General features: G+C 43.1%; 1 long non-coding RNA gene and 1 pseudogene across 1 annotated transcript in view; both read right to left on the bottom strand.

The window, feature by feature from the left end:
* Positions 1–13,156, bottom strand: part of LOC149126305 (POU domain, class 5, transcription factor 1-like) — a 39,551-nt pseudogene extending 26,395 nt beyond the window's left edge.
* The window catches only part of LOC138849966 (uncharacterized), a 121,991-nt gene that overhangs the window by 87,472 nt on the left and 21,010 nt on the right, over positions 1–13,509 (bottom strand). The gene's annotated exons all lie outside the window — the stretch shown is intronic.

Genomic DNA, 13,509 nt, shown 5'->3' with positions numbered 1-13,509 from the left:
CGAAAGTGAAAGCTAGAACAAACAGACTCGGACGCGGACTGTGGGGAGAGGCCAGGAGAAATGAGGGAGGAATATCGTTGGAGGAAAGCTTGGGGAAACATACCGGGTAGAGAAAAATGTTAGGGAAATTGAAGCCGCGGGGGGCAGGCCAAGGCGGAAACGAAAGCCACTTTGGGATTCTCAAGTTAGCCCGGGAATAGGGGGCGAAAAGTTGAAACTAGAAGCTGAGACGCAAGCCAGGTTGGGATCCGTCTGATTAGCCCGGGGAGCAAAGGACGGGAAGCCAAATCGTGGGGCGGAGACGTACGCTGGGTTGAATTCGCCAGGCTAGCCCGGGGAACTTAGATTGAATCCTAGTGGCGGAGACGCAAGCTACGCTGTGTTACTCGCGGAAGCCGCCGCGTGCAGAGAGAGCACGGGGCGTGAGTAGATAGGGAACGGGGCTGGCGTAGGCCGTGGTTCAGACGCGAAAGGGTTAAGCGTGGAGACCGCGGACCGCGCAAAGCCGGGAAGCCGCGCAGATGAGGCGCGGGCTGAAGCGGCTCAGAGCCGGCGAGGCGCGGAGAAGCAGCCTCGGGGCGGAGCCCGCTGGCGGGGCGAGGCGCCGGGAAGCTGCGCGGAGCCGTGAAGCTGCCGGCAGGGCGAGGTGCCGGGAAGCTGCGGGGATAAGAGAAACAGAAGTTTTAGAAGTAAAGTGAGAGAAATAGGAATGCTGGAAGATAGAAGTAAAATGGGAGAAATAGAAATGCCCGGAGATAGAGAAATAGAGAAATAAAAAGGCCTCCCTACAACACTGCAATGTGAGAGCTTGGATTCGGTCTGCCCGATTAGTGAGGCGATGAGTACCTGGGTGGCTAGCCGCAGGTCACCGAAGACAGGCACGAATTAACATCAGTAAAGCTTCCCCACAATGCAACAATATTAAGCTTGGATTCGGTCTGCCTGAATTAAGGCGGTAAGCGCCAGCAAAGCTCGACCAGAGTATGAGCTGCAGGTCACCGAAGATAGGCACAAACCAACACTAATAAGTCTCCCCCACAATACGGCAATGAGAAGGCTTGGATTCGGTTTGCCTGATAGGTTTTGTAAACACCTGCAGGCAGTTCTAGCAGAGCAGAGCATGCGCTGCAGGGCACCGAACACAGGCACGCATCAGCGCCTAAAAACCTCCTCACAATGGCGAAGAGAGGACCCGAATTCGGTTTTCCTGATTGATAGGACTTGTAAGAGCCTGTGGCAACTCTAGCAAGTACAGCAGAGTGTGTGCTGCGGGACACCGAAGACAGGCGCGTATCAACGCCAAAAAATAAAAAGAAAGGGGGATCTGTGGGGAGCAATCCGGACTAGACTAAGTTACTCGAATTAGGACTTATTCTATGCATCTGCTCTCCCACAATATGGCGCTGGGAGAGAAGTAAACAGCTTCCGCACAGCTGCCTCCAGTTCAACCAATTAACTGTAGGACTTGCTCCTGATTGGAGAGCAGCGTACTCAGCCGAGTTGGGATTGGCGGAGGAGGACTATAAAGGAGGAGAGAGACGGCATGCACCAGGAACATCTATGGGGAACATCTAAGGGAACCCGTGCAGCCCCCGAGAGACCCGGCCGGCGGTGTGCCGCTCCCCTGCGGAAGTGGGGAATGCGGCCAGGGGGAACTGCCCTTCCACGGAGGTGGAAGGGATAGTAGCCAACCCGGGAAGAACCAGCAGCAAACCCGGGGAGGGCCGAGCAGACGAAAGAACAGCGCAGGGTTCAGTGTTGCTCCTCCACGAAGAGGGGGAGCGACATAATGGTGCCGTGACTCGGATATGAAGCCTAGGCAGGGTTTAGTGTCGTTCCCCCATGAAGACGGGGAGCGACATAATGGTGCCGTGACTCGGATATGAAGCCTAGGCAGGGTTTAGTGTCGTTCCCCCATGAAGACGGGGAGCGACATAATGGTGCCGTGACTCGGATAGAAAACCTAGGACGGATAGGAAACCTGACTCGGATAGGAAACCTAGCTCGGATAGGAAACCGAGGACGGATATGAAACTTAGGAGGGAAGAAACGGGAAGAATTGGGAAAATATCGGAGAGAGAGACTAGCAAACAGCCTAGGGAAAATACCGGAGAGAGAGACTAGCAAACAGCCTAGGGAAAAGCCGGACGAAAAGGGTGCCGGAAGAAGCTATTGAAAGCCTAGGCATAGACTCGGATACGGACTACGGGGGGAAGCTGGGAGGAATCTCTAAGGTCGAAAGCGAAAGTGAAAGCTAGAACAAACAGACTCGGACGCGGACTGTGGGGAGAGGCCAGGAGAAATGAGGGAGGAATATCGTTGGAGGAAAGCTTGGGGAAACATACCGGGTAGAGAAAAATGTTAGGGAAATTGAAGCCGCGGGGGGCAGGCCAAGGCGGAAACGAAAGCCACTTTGGGATTCTCAAGTTAGCCCGGGAATAGGGGGCGAAAAGTTGAAACTAGAAGCTGAGACGCAAGCCAGGTTGGGATCCGTCTGATTAGCCCGGGGAGCAAAGGACGGGAAGCCAAATCGTGGGGCGGAGACGTACGCTGGGTTGAATTCGCCAGGCTAGCCCGGGGAACTTAGATTGAATCCTAGTGGCGGAGACGCAAGCTACGCTGTGTTACTCGCGGAAGCCGCCGCGTGCAGAGAGAGCACGGGGCGTGAGTAGATAGGGAACGGGGCTGGCGTAGGCCGTGGTTCAGACGCGAAAGGGTTAAGCGTGGAGACCGCGGACCGCGCAAAGCCGGGAAGCCGCGCAGATGAGGCGCGGGCTGAAGCGGCTCAGAGCCGGCGAGGCGCGGAGAAGCAGCCTCGGGGCGGAGCCCGCTGGCGGGGCGAGGCGCCGGGAAGCTGCGCGGAGCCGTGAAGCTGCCGGCAGGGCGAGGTGCCGGGAAGCTGCGGGGATAAGAGAAACAGAAGTTTTAGAAGTAAAGTGAGAGAAATAGGAATGCTGGAAGATAGAAGTAAAATGGGAGAAATAGAAATGCCCGGAGATAGAGAAATAGAGAAATAAAAAGGCCTCCCTACAACACTGCAATGTGAGAGCTTGGATTCGGTCTGCCCGATTAGTGAGGCGATGAGTACCTGGGTGGCTAGCCGCAGGTCACCGAAGACAGGCACGAATTAACATCAGTAAAGCTTCCCCACAATGCAACAATATTAAGCTTGGATTCGGTCTGCCTGAATTAAGGCGGTAAGCGCCAGCAAAGCTCGACCAGAGTATGAGCTGCAGGTCACCGAAGATAGGCACGAACCAACACTAATAAGTCTCCCCCACAATACGGCAATGAGAAGGCTTGGATTCGGTTTGCCTGATAGGTTTTGTAAACACCTGCAGGCAGTTCTAGCAGAGCAGAGCATGCGCTGCAGGGCACCGAACACAGGCACGCATCAGCGCCTAAAAACCTCCTCACAATGGCGAAGAGAGGACCCGGATTCGGTTTTCCTGATTGATAGGACTTGTAAGAGCCTGTGGCAACTCTAGCAAGTACAGCAGAGTGTGTGCTGCGGGACACCGAAGACAGGCGCGTATCAACGCCAAAAAATAAAAAGAAAGGGGGATCTGTGGGGAGCAATCCGGACTAGACTAAGTTGCTCGAATTAGGACTTATTCTATGCATCTGCTCTCCCACAATATGGCGCTGGGAGAGAAGTAAACAGCTTCCGCACAGCTGCCTCCAGTTCAACCAATTAACTGTGGGACTTGCTCCTGATTGGAGAGCAGCGTACTCGGCGTGTGGGCAGCCGAGTTGGGATTGGCAGAGAAGGACTATAAAGGAGGAGAGAAACGGCATGCACCAGGAACATCTATGGGGAACATCTAAGGGAACCCGTGCAGCCCCCGAGAGAACCGGCCGGCGGTGTGCCGCTCCCCTGCGGAAGTGGGGAATGTGGCCAGGGGGAACTGCCCTTCCACGGAGGTGGAAGGGATAGTAGCCAACCCGGGAAGGACCAGCAGCAAACCCGGGGAGGGCCGAGCAGACGAAAGAACAGCGCAGGGTCCTGTGTTGCTCCTCCACGAAGAGGGGGAGCGACACTTCAGATGTAGAACATGACAAAGATGTCCACTTACAACAGTCTTATTCAATGTAGCACTGGAAGCATAACCAAAAGCAATTAGGGAAGAGAAATAAATCAAGGATATCAAACTTGGAAAGCAGGAAGTTAAAATATCCATATTAGCAGTTGACATGGTAATGGAAAAACCTTAACACTCCATCAAAAATCTGTTAGAATTGATAAGTCAATTCAGTAAAGCTGTAGGTTTCAAAATAAACATACAAAAACAGTAGCTTTTTATACACTAATTATGAACTCACTGATAGAGATATCAAGAAAGAAATCACATCAAGCCACAAAAAACAAGTATTCTACAAATAAATTTAATGCAAAGAGGTGAAACATTTGTATAATAATAATTATAAAACATTGATGAAAGAAATCATCAAGGATACACACAAAAATGGAAAAATATCCCTTGCTCATGGGAATTCTCAACCTATCACAGGCTCCAGGGCTCAAAGTGCCAAGGCAGAGCACCCACAGGCAGGTGGCTCTAGAAAAGACTCTGCTCTTTCAGTGGATGGGACAGCCTCAAGCAGTGGAGAGGGGATGCTCAAAACCCTGTGACTGGGAGCCTTGCATCCTGTGACTGTAGGAATCCTTTGACAGCATGATAGCAGATGGAGTGTAGCTGGGTCTCTAGGCAATCACACTGGCACCAGAGGCACAGAGCTCCCTGTTGGACTGGAGTGGGTCATTGCTGAGGGTTCTGTGCTCACATTGAGACTGCACAGATCCTTTGTGCAGTTCATGCACCAGTGTGAGTGATGGCTGTACATACTGTAGGCCAACCCCAGGTACATATCACCTTGAGGAGAGGAAGTACATTGTTATTAAGCCAACAGACATGACCATACCCTATCTCTTCTGACAATAGACGAGATCTACCAAGGCTGGTGCTGTGGCACAGCAGGTTAAAGTCCTGGCCTGAAGCGCCGGCATCCCATATGGGTGCTGGTTCTAGTCCCAGCTGCTCCTCTTTCGACCCAGCTCTCTGCTATGGCCTGGGATATCAGTAGATGGCCCAAGTCCCTGGGCCCCTGCACCCATGTGGGAGACCCGGAAGAAGCTCCTGGCTCCTGCCTTTGGATCAGCATAGCTCTTGCTGTTGTGGCCATCTGGGGAGTAAATCAGCGGATAGAAGACCTCTCTCTCTGTCACTACCTCTCTCTGTCTTTCAAATAAATAAAATTAATCTTTTTTAAAAAAAGAAGAAGAGATCTATCATGCCCAACTTGTGTGTCACCCTGAATTCTACTCCACTCTTAAGCATTGACCAGAACTTCCTAGCCCCACCCAGCACACACCTCTGGGTATCCACTGAAGGAGCACATAGAAGCATAGTTCAAAAACAAAATACATCAGCAAAGAAGTTGAACCAACAATAGTTTCCACAAATGCCCAAAAATAAACACAGAAATGCAAGAAAAAATAAGTGAGACAACATGATTCCCCCAAAGGAATACAACAACACTTCAATATTAGAACATGAAGATGAAGAGATTGATGAAATGCCTGAAAAGGAATTCAAAAAAATGATCATAGGGTCATTCAGAAGCAATGAGAAGCCTATTTATGAGTTGAAGAAATTCATACACAATATGGATGAAAAATTCTCTCATGAGATAGAGATTTTGAAGTGAAATCAAAATGAAATATTAGAAATGAAGAACTGAACATATGAAACAAAAATTACAATAGAAAGCCTCAACAACAGACTGGGAGACGCAGAAGAAAGAATTTCTTCCCAAATCTTTGGGAATTTTTCAGTCAGAACAAAAAAAAAGAAATTAAACAATTAAAAACCACATTTGAGATTTATGGGATACTATCAAATGACTCAGGAGTTCCTGAAGCTCTGGAAAGAGAGAATGGGTTAATGGCCTATTCAGTGAAATAATTACAGAAAGCATTCCTAATCTGGAGAAAGAGAGGGACAGCCAAGTACATGAGGAACAAGAACTTTTAATTGACATGACCAGAAAAAAATCTTCATCAAGACACATTGTAGTCAAACTTTCAATAGGAAAACATGAAGATTCTAAAATGTGCATGAGAGAAATGCCAGATTACTTTCAGAGATCTTCAATTAGACTCACAGATGGTTTCTTATCAGAAACTCTACAGGCTAGAAGAGAATGGAGAGAAATAGCCCAAGTCTTAAGAGAAAACAACTGTCAACCCAGAATACTGTAGCCTGAAAAGCTCTCATTTATGAATGAAGGTGAAATAAAGACCTTCCATACCAAGTAGAAATTGAAAGTCATTACCACTCATCCAGCCTTACAAATGATGCTTAAGGATGTGCTGCTACACACAGAAACACAGAAGCATTGTCATCGCCATGAAAGAATGTGAAAGCAGAAAATCTCCTAATAAAATACAAAGGAAATTAAAAGTGAGAAATAGGAATACTTATGGAAAAATGGCAAAGGCAAGTCATTACTTATCAATACTAACCTTGAATGTAAATGGACTAAATTCTCCAATTAAAAGATACGGAGTGGCTTAATGGAATCAAAAATAAGACCAACCCAAATCAATAAAATAGAAATGAAAAAGGAAATGAAACAATGGATAACATAAAAATAAACAGAATAATCAGAAATTACTACAAATAGTTATACACCAACAAATTGGAAAATCCCAAAGAAATGGATAGGCTTCTGTAAACATACATTCTACCAAAATTTAGAAATGAAGACATTGTAAACCTAAACGGACCAATAATCAAGATGGAGATTGAATCTGTAATAAAGACTCTCCCAACAAACAAAACCAAAGACCAGATAGCTTCACTTCTGAATTCTCTCAGACCTTTGAAGAACTAATTCTTCTGAACTCTTCAAACAATTCAAAGAGTGGGAGTCCTCTCAAAAATCTTTCCACAAGGCCAGCATCACCTTAATTTCAAAATGAGAAAAATATACAACAAAGAAAGGGAGCTATAAACTAATATCACTGATGAACATAAATGAAAAAATCCTCAAAAAATATTAGCTAATCAAATCCAACAACACATCAGAAATATCATTCACCCAGACCAAGCAGGATTTATACCTAGTATGCAGGGATGGTTCAACAAATGCAAATCAATAAATGTGATCTATCATATTAACAAAATGAAGAATAAAAATCATATGATCATCTCAATTGATGAAGAGAAAGCATTTGATAAAATACAACATCCTTTAATGATTAAAAAAAAAAACCTTAAGCAAATTAAGCATAATCACAATCAAGGCAATATATGACAAATTCACAGTCAGCATCATATTGATTGGGAAAAGTTGGAAGCACTACCAGTAAGATCTGGAATGAGACAAAGATGCTCACTTTCAACATTTATTCAATATAGTCCTGGGAGTTGCAGCCAGAGCCATTAGGCAAGAAAAAGAAAGCAAAGGTATACAAATTGAAAGCAGGGAGTTAGAGAATCCCTTTTGCAGACGTCATGATTCCATGTATAGGGAAACCAAAAGACTCCACTGAGAGAGTATTGTAACTCATAAAAGAGTTAGGTAAAGTTGCAGATAATAAAATTAACACATAGAATGAATAGCCTTTGTATACACCGACAATGCCATGGCTGAGAAAGAATTTGTGAGATCAGTTCCATTCGCAATAGCAACAAAAAAACTTTCAATGCCTCACAATAAATTAAACCAAGAATGTGAAAGATCTCTATGATAAAAATTAGAAAACATAGGCCAACACCACGGCTCACTAGGCTAATCCTCTGCCTTGTGGCGCCAGCACACCGGGTTCTAGTCCCGGTCGGGGCGCCGGATTCTGTCCCGGTTGCCCCTCTTCCAGGCCAGCTCTCTGCTGTGGCCAGGGAGTGCAGTGGAGGATGGCCCAAGTGCTTGGGCCCTGCACCCCATGGGAGACCAGGAGAAGAACCTGGCTCCTGCCATTGGATCAGAGCAGTGCACCGGCCACAGCATGCCGGCCGCGGCGGCCATTGGAGGGTGAATCAATGGCAAAAAGGAAGACCTTCCTCTCTGTCTCTCTCTCTCTCTGTCCACTCTGCCTGTCCAAAAAAAAAAACTTAGAAAACATAAAGAAACAGAAGAAGACACAATGATGGAAAAATCTTCAATGTTTGTAGATTGGAAGAATTAATATCATCAAATCTCTATTCTACAGGAGGCAATTTATAGATTCATTGCAATCCCAATCAAAATACCATTGACATTATATTGAGATCTAGAAAAAAACTGGTAAAATTCATATGGAAACATAAGAGAACTGGAATAGCTAAAGCAATCTTAAACAACATAAACAAAGCAAGAGGCATCCCAATACCAGATTTCATGACATACTTACTATAGGGCAGTTACGATCAAAACAACTTGGTACAGGCACAGAAAAAGACATCTAGACTAATGGAACATGATAGAATCTCCAAAAGTCAATCCATACAGCCTCAACCAGCTAATACTTGACAAAAGACCTAAAATCAATTATTTGAGAAAGGATAGTTTCTTCAACAAATGATGCTGAAAAAAAACTGGATTTCTGAGTTTAGAAGTATGAAATAAGATCCCTATCTTACACCTTGTATAAAAAACAACTCAAAATGGATCAAGATCTCAAACTATGACCTGATATCATCAAATTACTAGAGGAAAACATTGGGGAAATTTTGAGGCATAGGCAAACACTTTTTTAAAAAAAGATTTTTTATTTTATTTCAAAGTCAGAGTTACAAAGAGGCAGAGACAGAGATAAAGAGAAAGAGAGAGAGAGAAAGAGAGAGGTCTTCCATCTTTGGTTCACTCCCCAGATGGCCGCACTGGCTGGAGCTGAACTGATCTGAATTCAGGAGCCAGTAGATTCTCCTGGGTCTCCCACGTGGATTCAAGAGCCCAAGGACTTGGGCCATCCTCCACAAAAGCCTCCAGAAGTACAGGCAATCAAAGCCAAAATAGACATAAGGGATTACATCCAGCTAAGAAGCTTCTGCTCAGCAAATGAAAAACTTAAAAAAAAGGCGAGAGGCAACCAACAGGATGGGAGAAAATATTTGCAAACTATACAACTGAGGAAAGATTAATATCCAGGATATATAAAGAGCTCAAGAACTCAACACCAACAAAACTAAGAATCCAGTTAAGAAATGTGCATAAGACTTCAACAGGCATTTTTCAAAAGAAAAAAAAATAAAATGGGTAACAGACACATGAAAAAATGCTCAGGATAGCTAGCCATCAGGGAAATGCAAATTAAAACCACAATGAGGTTTCACCTCACCCCATGTAAAATGGCTCTCATCCAGAAATCAACAAACAACAATTGCTGGCAAAGATGTTGGGGAAAAGTACCCTAATCCATTGATGGTGGGATTATAAACTAGTGCAGCCAATGTGGGAAACAGTATGGAGATAACTCAGAAATCTGAATAAATACCTACCATATCACCCAGCCATCCCATTACTGGGAATTTACCCAAGAGAAATGAAATAAGCATATGAAAGAGTAATATATACTCTCATGTTTATTGCAGCTCAATTCACAAAAGCCAAGATATGGAATCAACTCAGATATCCATCAGCTGAAGACTTGATAAGAAATTATGGTATATATACACTGTGGAATATTACACCATGGGGGAAAAAGTTAAATCCTGTCTTTTTCAACAAAGTGGATGCAAGTAGAATCCATTATGCTTAGTGAAATAAGCTGGTCCCAAAAAGATAAATACTATAGGTTTTCCCAGATCTGTGGTAACTAATAGAGAAATTAAAAAGTAATCTATAAGAATGAAATTGACATTTTGAGATTTGGACATTCAATTATTTACAGCCATTATTTCGACTGTTAAGAAACTGTGGTTTTTTTTCTTCACACATTTTTCTTCATACTATTTATATTTTTCTTCGTACTAACACTCTCTATTTAATGTAGGGTTAATAGTATGGGTACAAAGTAAATTGAAAATATATCTTTGTAAAAATCAAGCATGGGAATAGAAGAGTGAGGGGGAAGAAGGGGTGGGACCATAGGTGGTAGGGAGGGGAGGGTCCTAAGTATCACTGTTACTGAATCTGTATATAGGAAATACAGAAATACATATACCTTAAGTAAAATTAAAAATAAATAAAAACATAAAAATGAAATAAAAGAAAAATTCAAAAATGGTCAATTACAAATAAACTTACATATATTAAATTTTCTTAAAGCACTGCAAAAAATACACAGCAGGTGGGACACAAACCACTGCCCATACAAGATGCCAGGATCACAGGCAGTGGTTTTACCTGCTATGCCACAACACTGGCTCCTCATTCTGTATCTTTCTTTTTAAAGATTTATTTACTTATTTGAAAGTCAAATATACACAGAGAGAGGAGAGGCAGAGAGAGGGAGAGGTCTTCCATCCAATGGTTCACTCCCCAAATGGCTGTAAAGGCTAGAGCTGTGACCATTTGGAGCCAAGAGCTTCTTCTGGGTCTCCCACATGGGTCCAGAGGCCCAAGGACTTGTGCCATCTTCTACTGCTTTCCCCAGACCATAGCAGAGCGCTGGATTGAAAGTGCAGCAGCCAGGTCTCGAACCAGCGCCCATATGAGATGCCAGCGCTTCAGGCCAGGGCGTTAACCCACTGTGCCACAGCGTTGGCCATTGTTCTGTATCTTTAATAATACCTATTAAATTAATAAAAAGGAAATTGAACATATGAAGAATCTGTGGAGTACCTTAAATAAATATTGGAAATCATACAAAAGAACCTCAGAGATCATATATTTCAATCCTTTCCCTACAAAAATGAAAAGCCTAGCAACTTAGTAATCAGCTGTCTTATTTATATAGGTAGTAAGTAGAAAAGGCAAATGCAGGATTCCTGGGACCATTTCCAACATTTTTCAAGATTGTAGAGCCTCCCCAACTCCCCAATCCTTTGAGATTCCTAACGCAAAACAATAGTAGGGCTGAAAACAAATCACTTTCAGAAAATGCATGTTGTACAGCTTTATAAATGCCAATGTCTTCAATTAACACAATTAGCTCCTAGAAAAATGTGGGGGGGTCAGTGACGTAGCATAGCAGGTAAAGCCACCACCTGCAGTGCCAGCATCCCATATGGGCGCCGGTTCAAGACCCGGCTGCTCCACTTCCCATCCAGGTCTCTGCTATGACCTGGGAATGCAGTGGAAGATGGACCAAGTCCTTGGGCCCCTGTACTTGTGTGGGAAACGTGCAGGCAGCTCCTGGCTCCTGGCTTTGGGTCGGCGCAGTTCCGGCCATTGTGGCCAACTGGGGAGTGAACCAGTGGATGGAAGACCTCTCTCTCTCTCTCTCTCTCTCTCTCTCTCTCTCTCTCTGCTTCTCCTTCTCTCTCTGTGTAATTCCGCCTTTCAAATAAATAAATGAATCTTTAAAAAAAGGAAAGAAAAATGTGGGCTTCATTTCTGTTACCAACCAACTTGGTGATAAATAACAAATAATAATATCACATTTTCCTATGCAATCACGATTATGAAATGCAAAAGACAGGAGCCCTCCCCACATATTTTCACGAGAAGGCAGCATATCCTCATGGGCAAGATTCATGGCTGTGAAGTCAGACCCACTTGGGCTTGAATGCAGATTCCAATATGTATTCACTTATAAATTTGGGAGATTCTTCAAACTTTCAGCTGTCAGCTTACACATTTGTAGAATGGAAAAGAAAATAACGACCTCCTAATGTTTTGTTTAGTTTCAAACAAAATAATAAATGTATAATTCCTGGCAGTTAACAAGGTGCTCAATAATTGTTAGTCTGTTTCCACTTGCTGATGAATTTTTCTTAAAAGAACAAATTTCTGCTATTCAGATATTTGAATTGTAACCTGTTCTAGGGACATGTAATACAAATGTACTTTGAATCCTACATTGTGACAATTTCTTGGAAAACAATTTTCTTTTGTGAAGATTTACTCTTCCTTGGTTCCAAACACTCATTTTATGGTCTCCTTAACTAGTTCAGGAGAAAATAAATGCCTAAAATGTTTAGAGAAGAAAAAATTCATTCAAATTGGCCTGAATTTCTTTTATTGACACTTAGGAACCACACACAAAAGTACCAGCTCAATGATTCTTAAATTAATCATTGATTAGGAGTTTACATAATTTAGAGTTAGTATTACAAAATCTGTTTCAAATTAGATGAGAGAAGAAACGTGATGTGGAAGTAGTTACTGTTAAACTGGATTTCTCCTGATTGCACTATTTATCAGGTAGTATTTCATATAACTAAATAGAACTATGAGTATTATGAAAGATTATAGTTATGGTTCATTTTTGCATGAGTCTGTTGAGACACAGAAATTATGTGCAGGCAGAGTTGGAAAAATTCCAACACAGACCATACTGAGTTAGGTAACAGCTGGTGAAGAAGGTTCAATTCTGGGGACTATCCTGACAGCTGGAGAAAGGTGATATGTGGTTCTTACTAAATGTTACATTAGAAATTAGTAGTAAAATAATTACAAGGTAATTAGAAATTTATTATCTTGATTTCAAAGCCTAAACAATCTTTCTTGGGGCCATTTTAAGGCTATTTTAAAGTTATTTAATCCATGTTTGAGAAAATTTATTTTCTAGCAGGTGTGCCTTGAAGTTTAAAAAGCAGACATGACTTAAAATCACTTCCATGAGTTTCAAGCACTTCCACATGTTTTGAAGAATAGTCATTTCAACCTTGGTTGAAACCCAGGAAAGGTCATGGGGAGAGGAAGCTGTTAAAACCTTAATCCTGGAAATCTCCTGACACATGGAATGATGCAATGGTGTTGGGGTCCAGAAAGCTTGGGTTCTAGCCTCTGCTCTGCTAATTACTAAATATGAGGTTTAGGATAGAATTCATACCCCTTTTTGTATTTTATTATCCTTATCCAACTTGAGAATCATAATGCCCACCTTGCAAACTATTCTAAATTAGTAATCTATATGTAGTACCTAGGTCAATGGGTTCATGGTTCTCACAGTGCACTGAGGTACCCCAGGGCTCTGCAGCACACTTACAGGGGTACCATCAGACATTTTAAAGTCTGGAGGGAAATACAGGTATCCTGAAAATCTGTCAGCCACTGTGTGAACCATTAATTCAAATTAGTTCATACTTTCAACATTAAATCATTTTATATTCTTTTCAGTGACACCATATCTTTGCAAAGTTGAATTTTTGTAGCTGATGGATAAAAAAGCAATTAAGCATGAAAATCAATGTAGAACAGGAAATGAGGGGGGTGGTATCCAATCTGATTTAAAGTTCTGGACAGTGCCCATGTTGCCTACACATCTCATTAACAAGTAATATGATAAAGACTAGAATAAAATGTTTCTTCTTCTTTCAACTTATGTGTAGTATTATTTGCAAACAGATACCAAATTGTTAGTATATAAATATTGTTTAAATTGTTTGGATCTAACTGCCCAATCCACAGCACAATTAG

Source organism: Oryctolagus cuniculus, chromosome 6 (assembly GCF_051225735.1).
Source record: "Oryctolagus cuniculus isolate XC-2025 breed Fujian yellow rabbit chromosome 6, ASM5122573v1, whole genome shotgun sequence".
Taxonomy (NCBI): domain Eukaryota; kingdom Metazoa; phylum Chordata; class Mammalia; order Lagomorpha; family Leporidae; genus Oryctolagus; species Oryctolagus cuniculus.
This window is presented reverse-complemented; position numbering and strand designations above follow the sequence as displayed.